The 11170-nt window shown below is 37.4% G+C and overlaps 1 pseudogene; it reads left to right on the forward strand.

Moving 5' to 3' along the window:
* The first annotated feature begins 1412 nt into the window (after positions 1-1412).
* LOC121254867 lies at positions 1413-10131 on the forward strand (annotated as a pseudogene).
* The last annotated feature ends 1039 nt before the right edge of the window (positions 10132-11170 follow it).

The raw sequence follows: 11170 nt of genomic DNA on the forward strand, positions 1-11170 counted from the left end.
ACAAGTGATGATTGTTCATTTCTTATAAATATGTCTAAGACCTTATCTACAGGCAATGCGTAATTATTCCTCAACACTCTATCTCACGTGCAAACTAGTATTTTTTCTGATCATTGTCATGGGGCATGTAGAGTGGGTCCCATTCGTTCTGTGGTAAGCTCCGATACCATGAAAAAATTTATGGATTTAATTCATCCCACAAAACCGGTTCAACAAGAGATGATTGCTCATTCTTTATAAACATGAGCATAATCTCACTCATCTCATAAACTAGTGTTAAGGAATAATCTCACATTGTCCCGTGAATTTATTCAATTTTACAATCTCTTATAGTCTTACATATCTCACAATACAATAAAAGAATTTATGGAATATCCTTTGGAGTCGATGTGTGTGGTGGAGTTTAGGCGTATGAAGCTTCTTTGGAGAGCCTATGGAGAGATTGTCGGATTTGTGGGATCTCCACCTTATATAGAGGTATATTTCATTGGAATGATTAAGTCAAACTTGCCTTGTGAAGCCTTTTCTTTTTAGAAGTCTAAATCTATTTCATTTTAGGAGCATGAGTGTCTTTCCTTATCTCTTTTTAACTTTATTTCTTAGCTTGACTTTCGATTTTATTTCGAGACTAACTTCTAGGTCTTGTTTTGACCCCTACATATCTTAAGCGCAAATTTTTAATAAATAATGTTATATATAATCGTAGAGTGTTTAAGTGTTGCATAATTATTTTAAAAAAAAGTAAAATTTATTATTAAAAAATTAATATTTTTTTAATATTTACTAGCTATTTTTCTATCAATATCATTTCCCATTTTAATTAAAGAAATGATAGTTACAGTCGTGAGTGTATAACTGCCGTACAATCAATTTGATAAATATAGGATTTACATGAAAAAATTAATTTTTTAATAATAAATTTAATCTTTTTTTAAAATAACTGCACGACACTTATATAATACACGAGTGCATTACTCTTCCAATGAACGTATGGAAAACACTAGTCTGCCGCCCCAACTTGACCGCTTGGCAAAATTTTTTTTTTATTTTTTACTTAGTGATTAAGGAAGTGTTTTTAAGTGTATTGGTATATTTTTTTTTATTTTTTAAAAATATTTAAATGTATTAAAAAAATGTGAAAAAAAAAAAGGAAAAAAAAATTAACGCTGGGCGGTAAGCCCAACGGTAAGAGTGGGGTGGCAGAGTAGCCCCACTCATGAACGTATAAAGTGGAGGCTGCAAAATCACTTTTTTATAACTGGCTTTGTAGAATGGCGAGATCCCCGAGAAAAATAACGAGTCAGAAGCCACCTTACACAATTCACATATATATAGCTTTTGTTATGTCTTTTTCTAGCTTTCTAATTGGTACTCATTTAGGAACAATATCATCATTCTTAACGCAAATCACTTATGTATAGTTCTATAAATCCGAGCGTAAAATTCAGGCCAAATACGGCAATACCTAACCAGAAATCCATGCATGGGACAAGTGATTCAACATCGTATCAAACTGATGCGATTCTTTTCCGCAAGACGAGCTGAAGAAACAAGTAGGATACATGAGAAGAGGCTGGAGAGGTTAGCTGCACCCACTTTCGCTTTCCCCCTCTCCTCGATAGATAGCTTTTCAACGTCATAGCTTCTTTTACAAGCCAAAAGTCTTGAAGCCATTCACTGAGGCAGAGACTAACAATGCACGTACATACGTTACGTGGAGAAAGCTCTGTCAGCCGGCTATGACGGTGTTCATTAGCTCAGGCACCGGATTTATTGCCGAAAATCATGTTTTACCCCCTGACTATGATGCAGATCAGGTTTCGCAACGCCTAGTGGATGCTTCGTGCAACAACGATTTAAAGCTGGCATGTGAATGTATCATCAATCCTCTCGTGGACGTGAACTTCATGGGAACAGTGAGCTTGAAGACGAGGAAGGCAGAGATTGTGTTGCACGATGAGTCGGCTCACGGGGTTCGCGTCGAGTACGAGGAGTTCAAGACTGAGGTCACCGCGCTGTTCCTCACTGCTCATTCCGAAAATTTGAAACTTGTCAGGATGCTACTGGTAATGTATGAATTTTCTATGTATTTGTTATTTAGACGTATGAATTTGATATTTTTAAATGAAAATAGTAAACGATATGATCTGCTCCAGTGCTTTAAACCAATTATTAAGAACTAAAAAAGGCTTATTTTTTATGTGCTTTGACAGAGTACTGGAGCTTACGTAAACCAAAAAGTGTTCCGGGGCTATGCGACCACAGTCGCAGTGAGGGAGGGTCATACGGAAATTCTGGAAGTGCTGATAAATGTAAGGGCATCTCAGCAGGCATGCGAGAAGTCTTTGTTGGAGGCAAGCTACCTAGGGGTAGCCAGCACAGTAGAGCTGCTTATGCGGTCTGACATGGTCCGCCCACAAGTTGCTTTGCATGAGCTTGTCTCTGCGTGCTGCAGAGGGTTTGTTAATGTTATTGATGCACTCATTAAGGTAAATTTATCATGTTGGCATGTAGAACACTTAATTTTGCAAATAAAACGTCTTTTTTTCTTTTTCATTTATGAAGACAGATATTAGATTCACACTTGTTTTTCTGAGAGATTTGATAACAAATATATTAAATTCTCGTGCAACCTATCATTCAAACAAAAATATCCTGATTTTGTGGCGGTATAAGGCATCTCTTGAGCTAGATAGGGTCACGTTGAAATTCCATGAGTCGAGGATGGTGGTCCATCTTGATGTTTGAGAAGTTGAAATTGCTCAGTAAATTTGTTTTTTGCTATTGGCAGTGTGGGCTGGATGCCAATACATCCGACAGGCTGCTGCTTCAATCTTCGAAGCCTTTCCTGCACACTAATTTTGACTGCAATGCACTTGTTGCTGCCATTGCTAGCAGGCAAGTTTCTGTTGTAGGATTGCTGCTGCAGGTAAGCTCTTCACACAATAGCTCAATCTCCCTCTAAAGTATGTATATGTTTGAAATTACTAGTGCACGATGTTTATTTTGATAGCTTGCCAAAAACAAAAAGGAAAAGAAATTGTTATTTAGCTTACCACTACTCTTAGTTTTTGGATAATTTTATTTACACAAGCAACTTAATTGTATCAAGATTGTGTATGACCAGTCTATTATGGTTTTCTACTGGCAAACAGATGGGCGTCAGGACAGATATCAAGGTGCAAGTAGGTGCCTAGTCCTGGGACATGGATATAGGAGAAGAATTCCGGGTGAGTGCAGGGCTAGCTAAGCCTTACCCAGTAACCTAGTGTGCTGTGGAGTATTTTGAAGCGAGTGGTGCAATCTTGCGTACGCTTCTCCAACATCTCTCCCCAAACACACTTCAATGTGGGAGGACTCTCATCCACCATGCCATCCTATGTAACAATGCAAGAGCAGTAAATATTCTGTTACACTGTGGGGCAGATGTAGAATTTTTGGTGAAAACAACTTCAGAATCCGAGTTGCGCCCCATTCATTTGGCTACGCTACTTGGACGTTCAGAAGTTCTTGAATGCTTGGTAAGTTCTGGCTGTGATATTAACTCTCGAACCGAATTCCAAGACACTACATTAATGATATGTGCAAGACATAAGAACGCAGAGTGCCTTAAGATTCTGGCCTCAACAGGTGCTGATTTTGGTTTGGTCAATGCATCTGGTCAGTGTGCAAGCTCAATTGCAAACTCAACTGGATGGACCCTTGGCTTCTAGCAAGGAGTTGCAAAAGTAATTCGAGCAGGAAAGGTTGTTCAATCAAGCAACACATCAATATTTTCTCCACCGTTGTTTATATTCAAGCTAACGATATGGAAGCTCTGAAGAAAATCATCAAGGGTAAATATATTAATTTAGATGAAAATGATGCAAATGGACTCTAAGCTAACATAGTGGTTGCAGTAAGGAATCATGTGGAGGCTTTCCAGTTACGTGTTTATACAGAGGCCGATGAAAAGCTACATGGTAAACAAGACGAGATGGCAGCCAGCCAATTTGAAGTAAACCAAAATAGCGGAATCTTTCGAAAGCTTAATAAGAATGAAAATGAACTAGAAAAAGTCTGCAATAGTTCTTCTGGATTTTATGCTCTACATCATGCGGCTCACCACGGAGACATAAATTCTGCTGAGAAACTAACGACTAGGGGCTACGATCTTAATGAGTTAAACGACGATGGATATACCCTACTGATGTTGGCAGCCATGGGAGGCCATGGCAAGGTGTGCGAGCTCTTGATCTCTTGTGGAGCAAGATGCGACGTTGAGAACGAGAGACATGAGACTGCGCTGTCGTTGGCAAGGAAAAATGGATCAGGAAAAGACACAGCAGTAGAGCGTGTGATAATGGATGAGCTTGTGCGGACGTTAGTGCTGGGCGGGACTCATGTAATGAAGCACATGAAGTGTGGTAAAGGAGCTCCTCATGGTAAAAAAAACTGAGTATGGTAGGGAATGTTGGGATTTTAAGGTGGGGGAAATCTGTAAGAATAGCAGATAAATCTAAATTGCATAACAACTAACTGGAAAAGGAAAGAAAGAGAGAGAACTTTTATGAATTTAATTCATTTACTATATCGATTGCTCACAAGAGGAAATAGGTGCTGGTTTATATACAACAAAGAAAAACAAATTCTGACAAGTCAGAGGTAAAAAAGAATATTCATCTGAGTGCTACAGCTACGTAACAAACTGTACAATTACATAAAAGGACACAAAGACTTAATTACAAGAGGACCATTTTCTGGTAGTTTGAGAGGAGCGTTATCATAAGCTGCGAGTGCATGAGGCTGTAGGTCAAATGTCTTCATGGTAGTACTATCAACTTGATCTTGATCATCTTGATGAATTACAGTAGAGGAGCTGTGATGAACATGATGCTCTAATATCCCCCCACAAGATAGAGAATAGATATTAGCTATTCCCATCTTGGATAAGTGAGCGCAAAGAATGTATGAAGGAAGAGATTTAGTAAAAATATCAGCTAGCTATGAATTTGTAGAGACATGTGTTGTTCTGATTTGTTTTGCAAGAATTTGATCTCGAATGAGATGGCAATCCACCTCTATGTGTTTTGTCCTCTCATGCAAGACGGGATTAACTGCTATGTGAAGAGCAGCCTGATTATCACAGTACATGTCAGCAGGTTGAGGATGAGAAATGGCAAGGTCAGATAGGAGATGCCTCAGCCAGGTGATCTCAATGGAGAGGGAAGCCATTGCACGATACTCTGCTTTAGCAGAGGATTTGGAGACCACGGTTTGTTTCTTTGAGCGCCATGAGATGAGGGAATTACCCATGAAAACACAATAACCAGTAACAAACTTGCGGGTGTCAGGGCATGATGCCCAATCTGAGTCACAGTATCCTCTTAAGTGAATGGAGGAATGGGAGGATAGCAAGATACCTTGGCTAGGGGCATTTTTGAGGTACCTTAAAACTTTATGAGCTGTAACAAGGTGAACATTAGTGGGTTTTTCCATGAACTGGCTGAGAATTTGAGTGGGATAATTGATGTTTGGTCTAGTTATGGTAAGATAGAGGAGCCTGCCAATAAGTTGTCTGTATGGAGTTGGGTCAGATAATGGAGAGCCAGTGGTTTTGCTTAATCTGTGGTTTGGTCCATGGGAATTTTAAGTGGCTTGGATGCTAATTGTCCTGAATTAGCAAGTATATTAAGGGTATACTTTTTTTGGCAGAGATGAACGCCAAGAGGGGACCTAGCAACTTCTATGCCTAAAAAGTACCTTAAATGGCCAAGGTCTTTTATTTTGAAATGGTGATTCAAGAAGGATTTTAAGGTGGAAATAGATTCAAGTGAGTTGCTTGCAACCACTATGTCGTCTGCATAAACAAGCAAAGCTGTGAAAGTAGCACCATTGATGCAAGTGAAAAGACTATAATCAGCATTTGACTGTTTAAAACCAAACTAAATGATGGATGTAGAGAATTTGTTATACCATTGTCTTGAAGCTTGCTTAAGTCCATAGAGACTTCGAAGCAGCTTGCAAACTTGTCCTGGGTTGCCCTTTTGATAGCCAGGAGGTCTTTTCATATAAATTTCCTTTTAAAGTTCTCCATTGAGGAATGCATTGTTGACATCAAATTGATGAAGATGCCATCCATTAATGGCAGCCAAAGTAAGAATAGTTCTGACTGTGACAATTTTAACCACTAGAGAAAATGTTTCATGGTAATCCACTCCTTCTTGTTGAGTGAATCTGTTGGCAACTAGTCTTGCCTTCTTTCTTTCAATAGTACCATTGGAATTGTACTCTGTTTTGAATACATATTTGCAGTTAATTGGGATTTTACCATGAGGCAGGTCAGTGAGAACCCAGGTCTTATTGAATTCTAGTGCATCAATTTCTGCTTTCATTGCCTTACACCAATCAGGGTCTTTGACAGCTTGTCTATAGGTTTGTGGGTCTTGAGTAGATGAAATGGAATTGGAAAATAAGGAAAACTTTGGTGACAAACGATCATAAGAAATAAAATGAGATAGAGGGAAAAAGGTACCTGATGTCATGGCTTTGGATGGTGAAGGTGAAATGAAGGATGCTTGCTTGCAATGAAAATCTTGAAGGTATTGAGGAGTTGTCCTTGTTTTGGTTGACCTTCTGAGTGGTGATGGAGAAGCAAAACTAGAATTAGGATTAGGAGAAAGACAGGAGTGTGGAGGTTCAAGAGGCAAAAAGGGAGAGGTTGTAGGATTAGGAGTCTGTAAGGGTGGGGAAAGGGATGGGATAGGTAAAGGAGCAGAAGAAGAAAATGATGGGGGTGAAGAGGAAGTGGGTTTGGAAGTTGGGCTGGGTAAGAAATTATTTGGTAATGGAATGGTGGTATGTAGAGGTGGAAGGGAATGATGAAAGGGGAATATATGCTCATAGAATGTGACATCTCGAGAGAGAAAAACTGCTTGAGTGTTAAGGTCAAGTAACTTGTATCCTTTTACCCCAAAAGGATAACCAAGAAAAACACATATCCTGCCTCGAAGGTCTAATTTCTTCCTATTTTGTGAAAGGGTGGAAGCAAAACAAAGACACCTTAACACTTTCATATGAGAATATGTGGGGGGAATGTTGAAAAGAATTTCAAAGGGGGTCTTATTGGACAGAATTGAACTTGGAACTCGATTAATAATATATGCTGCAATGAGAACAAAATCAATCTAGTATTTATTGGGAAGATTGTATTGTATTTTCAGAGCTCGAGCTATATTTAAAAGATGTTAGTGTTTTCTTTCAACAACCCCATTTTGTTGGAGTGTTTCTACACAAGTTCTATGATGGATGATTCCCCTTTTATGGAAAAATTCTTTCATTTGAAATTCAAGGCCATTGTCACTTCCGAGTATTTGAACCTTTGTGTGAAACTGTGTATTAACTAGATTGCAAAAGGACTTGATGCATTGTCTAGTGTCTAATTTAGCCTTGAGCAGATAAATCCAAGTGGTCCGAGAGAAGTCATCTACTATAGTTAAAAAGAATCTGTGACCATCATATGATTCAAGGGAATTGGGACCCCATATGTGACAATGTATGAGTTCAAACATGGTTTTACTTTGATGATTGCTTATTGGAAAAGGAAGCTTATGATGTTTAGCAATGAGGCACACATGATAAGGATTATTATGAGAAATAGTAAAGGTGTGATTCTGAATTGAAGTATCTTGAATTACATTTAGCTTGGAAATGGGTGTATGACCCAATCTACAATGCCAAATATCTGAAATATAATCTACACTTTTGGAAATAGCAGAAACAGAAATATGTTTGTGTAGAAAAGTAGAGAAATAATCAATGAGGGCAGTAGGAGACACTGAAGCAGTAAGCAAATTGTAGAGTCCATCCTTCATCTCACTCATGCAATCGTGGTTCATGACAAAAGGTCCTGAATAAAACATGATTGTGAAAGAAAAACAAAACAGCAAGAAATAGAGGTAGTCAGTTTGGTTGCTGAGATTAAATTGAAATGAAAAGATGGAACATATAATACATTGTGAAGAGTTAATGTATTAGTGATGTGCACAGTGCCAATATGTGTGACAGGTGCTGTGGTTCCATCTGGTAATTTAACAACAAAAGAGACACAAGAGGAAATGGAGGAAAAGAGGGAGATGCTACAGATCATGTGATCTGTAGCACCTGTGTCTATGATCCATGGTAAATGGGTTGTTGATTGGTGTGTGTGAGTGAAGGAAGTGAAGGAAAGGGAAGTACCATTCATGGAAGTGTTGACTGAATGAGTGGCAATGGAAGCTTCTCTTGACTGCAATAGAGACAAAATCTGTTGGTACTGATCCTTGGTAAAAGTAGGCTGAGTATCTGATGGTGATTCTGGCTCAAGGGATGTCATGTTGGCATAGGGAAGGTCAGGTTGCTTACATTTTTCATGTAACTTATGGCCAGGGGGATAGCCATGTAGTTTATAGCATTTATCTGCTATATGTCCTGTCATATGACAGTGTGTGCAGGTTGGTGGCTGAGCATTTCCAGCCTTAAAACAATTTTCAAGCAAGTGGCCAGAAATTTTGCAATAGGTACAATAAGGTTTCTCACTCTTTGGTGGTTGAGATGATTTGGAAAAAAGGTTTGTAGGAGAATTGAGGTTGTTTGACAGTAAGAGCCATGGATTCAGGGGATGGTATTCCAGAGAGAATCAAATGTTGCATTTCTTGCTGTTGAATCATGGAAAAGATCTTATTGATGGGAGGTAATGGGTCCATGAGCATGATTTGATCTCGGGTCACATTATAAGTATCAGTAAAACCCATGAAAAATTGTATAACACAATCTCTCTTATATCTATCATATAAGACAGCAAGCTTACCACAGGTACAATTAGGCATGGGTTCATATATGATAAGTTCATCCCATAAGGTTTTAAGCTTACCAAAGTAGACAATGACATAGTCACTGTCTTGTTGCAAACTTGTCAAGGATTTCTTCAGCTGGAAGATGCGATGGCCATTTTGTTGAGTGAATCTATCTCTGAGTTCAGTCTAGATTTGCTGAGCATCATCCACCAAGATGATGCTAGATTTGAGGGCTGGGTTGATAGAGTTGTGAAGCCAAGACACAATGAGGTCATTACATCTTTCCCAGGCTTCATGTAAAGGGTCTTTTGGGTCTATTTGTTTGGACAAAGTGCCATTTATAAACCCAAGTTTATTCTTGGCACACAGAGCCCTGCACATGGCTCTAGACCAAATAGTATAGTTTTATGTAGTAAGAAGATCTGGAACCAAAGGAAGGGAGGGGTTATCTCCATGGTCAAGTCTATAAGGATTGATAATGTTAGTGAAATTAAGAAAAATGGATGTGTTGGGTTTGGGTGCATCTTTTGAAATGGATGTATCTGTTGAAATAGGTGTTTCCATTGAAAATTCTCAGAAAAACCTGTCTCTTGATACCATGTAAGAATAGTAGATAAAACTAAATTGCAGAACAACTAACTGGAAAAGGAAAGAAAGAGAGAGAACTTTTCTGAATTCAATTCATTCACTATATCGATTGCTCACAAGAGGAAATAGGTGCTGGTTTATGTACATCAAAGAATAACAAACTCTGACAAGTCAGAGATAAAAAAGAATATTCATCTGAGTGCTACAACTACGTAACAAACTGTACAATTACATAAAAGGACACAAAGACTTAATTACAAGAGGACTTTTTCTGGTAGTTTGAAGGGAGCGTTATCATAAACTGCGAGTGCATGAGGCTGCAGGTTAGATGTCTTTATAGTAGTACTATCAACTTGATCTTGATTATCTTGATGAATTACAGTAGAGGAGCTGTGATGAACATGCTGCTTTAATAAAATCAAACAAGAGAAATGTGATTTGTAAGGGTGCTGAGGTTGGACCAAGTGATGCATTCCGATGGAATCGGAGGAAGAGGAAATTTGATGCCGATGAACCCGAAATGTTCCACGTGGTGACTACAGACAATAAGGTGGTGCATTTTGTATGTGATGGTGGGGTTGAAATGGCTGAGTTTTGGGTGAGGGGAATCAAACTTGTGACACGAGTAGCTATTTTTGAAAGGGAAGAGAGTAGCACGTAAATGGAAGTTTTTTATGCGAAATAGAGTAACGATAAGCACGACGTACGCAAGGATCTTTTATATATATATAAATATATATATATTTGCAACTGTGAATTGTATAATTTCTACGTAATCACTTTGAAAAAAGTGAATAAAATATTAAATTTACATGAAAAAAATTAATTTTTTATTAACGCACCCCGCTTTTTTTCAAAGCGATTACGTGACATTTTCGTACTTCACGGTTGTATATAGAATTACTCATAAAAAAATTAGGTCACATTATAAAATAAAATGTTTTTCTTTACTGTTTTGTAGTAAATTCTACTTGTATAAATCATTATACTTTTAAATTACGATTCAATAACGTAGTTCATTAATACCTACAAAACAAAAGTTTTAAGATTAATGGCATCACCTCAAAGAGACTAAGGTGCGTCTAGTTTGTTTTCACAACTCTTCTTAACTCATCTCATATCATCTAATCATTATAATTTTTTCAAATTTTTACACAAAATAAAATAAAAAATTCAACTTTTTCAAATATCAAAATAAAAATAATATTAAAAATTTATTTTTTAATAATATTTTTTTTAACTTTTAACTTTAATATCAATTTATCTCATCTTATCTGCGAAAACAAACGAGACCTAAGGTACAGTTTGGATAGTGAGTTGAGACGAGTGAGATGAATTGATATGAAAGTTGAATAAAATATTGTTAAAATATTATTTTTTAATATTATTATTGTTTTAGAATTTAAAAAAATTGAATTATTTATTATATTTTGTGTCAAAATTTGAAAAAATTGTAATAATGAGATGAGATGAAACAATTCTTATATCTAGAGGATAATTGAATGCAGAGGTAGACATGAAATTTTTAAAATTCTCAAAACTTCTTAATTTTTTTCCTTGTTTTTGTAGTACACTGATGATTGAAGCTTGATCTAATGTGCCTAGAACACCTTTGGCCTGCATGTTGCTGGTGGAACCAAAAGCTTTTGATCTTCAAATTATGATGAACGATGTTGAAAACGGATACGTGTGTGAGTTTCATGCAACCACCCACGAGTCACGACGACAGTCCCTTTGTTGAGTTTTGGGCAATAGATCAATGGATTGAA

The sequence above is a fragment of the Juglans microcarpa x Juglans regia genome, chromosome 3D (assembly GCF_004785595.1).
Source record: "Juglans microcarpa x Juglans regia isolate MS1-56 chromosome 3D, Jm3101_v1.0, whole genome shotgun sequence".
Lineage (NCBI taxonomy): Eukaryota > Viridiplantae > Streptophyta > Magnoliopsida > Fagales > Juglandaceae > Juglans > Juglans microcarpa x Juglans regia.